This window comes from Chrysochloris asiatica, unplaced genomic scaffold, assembly GCF_000296735.1.
Source record: "Chrysochloris asiatica unplaced genomic scaffold, ChrAsi1.0 scaffold00326, whole genome shotgun sequence".
In the NCBI taxonomy this organism is placed as follows: Eukaryota; Metazoa; Chordata; class Mammalia; order Afrosoricida; family Chrysochloridae; genus Chrysochloris; species Chrysochloris asiatica.
This window is the reverse complement of record NW_006408844.1, coordinates 1269961-1271289: the sequence shown is the minus strand read 5'-3', so window position 1 is coordinate 1271289 and position 1329 is coordinate 1269961. Positions and strand designations below refer to the sequence as shown.

General features: G+C 33.6%; 1 pseudogene; it reads left to right on the top strand.

The window, feature by feature from the left end:
* The window catches only part of LOC102832473, a 994-nt pseudogene extending 671 nt beyond the window's left edge, over nt 1-323 (top strand).
* The last annotated feature ends 1006 nt before the right edge of the window (nt 324-1329 follow it).

Sequence of the window (1329 nt, the reverse complement as noted above, 5' to 3'; positions counted from 1 at the left end):
CCATGTCCCTGTTTAAGTCACATAATTAAACATTTAAAGGCACAAATTGTATCACTTTTATAATATTTTGCAGTAAAATGCAATATCTTCTCTGTTAATACATAATTTATGTAAGCTTCTTGTAAATTAGAAGAATATATTTCATTTATTTACAGTATAGATTTCTATGAAAAATCATCCGTTTCATAGTAAATGATTTGCTGTTAGGAACTTGTTTATCCTGTTAAATAACTTTCAAAGTTGATACTTGGAATGTTATTATGAAAGTAGTACATGAAGAAACAGAATCTAGATTTTCTGTGTACACTTTTCTCCAGAAATAAACTATCATCTTCCATTAAATAAAAAGGTATAAATAGTATCAAAAATGAAAATAATTTTCATGTAGATAATTATGGAGATCAAAAACAATAAATGAATATTATGCAAACTTTATTCAATAATTTTGAAAATAGGTACTAATGCAATTTTAGAAAGATAGATGTTACCAAACCGGCTCCAGTTAAGACATGAAATATGCAAGTTCCTAAGAGAGAGCAATGGTTCCGTAAAATAAGCACTGGACTGCAAACCATATGGTCCGCTAGCCACTTAGAGGGAGAAAGATGACATTTCGCTCCTGCAAAGATTTAGTCTTGGAAAGCCTACACAGAGTCACTGAGTCAGAACCGACTTAATGGCACTTAACAGCTTGGGCTCTCATGGTGCAGTCAGTAAAGCACTGGGCTGATAATCACAAGGTAGGCAGTTCAAACCCACAAAACTTCAGGAAAAAATATAAGGCTGTCTGCTCCTGTAAAGATTCACAATCTTGGAAACCCTAAGGAACAATTCTACTCTCTCTTACAGGGTCACTGTGAGTCACAATTGACTTAATGGTAGTGGGTTTGGCGGGGTTTTATAATTATTTAAAAAGATAAATTGATATTTACAAATCCATCACAAAATAACAATTAGTTTTTTAGTTGCATTCTATCAGACATTCAACCACCACTACCAACAACAAAACAAACCCCAAATAATTCATTTAATTTCCCCCTCATTAATGGAGGAAATGTAAACTGCTACAGTCACTTAGAAAGAAATTTGACAAGAACTAGAAAAATCAAAGGTGTGTATTCTCTTCCTCTGGAACCCAACTACTAGGTGTAATCATAAAAGGCTATTCACACACACCAATGTTTATAGCAGCAGAAGACGTATGCACACCAATGTTTATAGCAGCACTATTTACCATAGCAAAAAGGTGGAGACAGCCAAAGTGCCCATCAACTGAAGAATGGATAAACAAATTGTGGTACATACACACAATGGAATACTATGCTACAT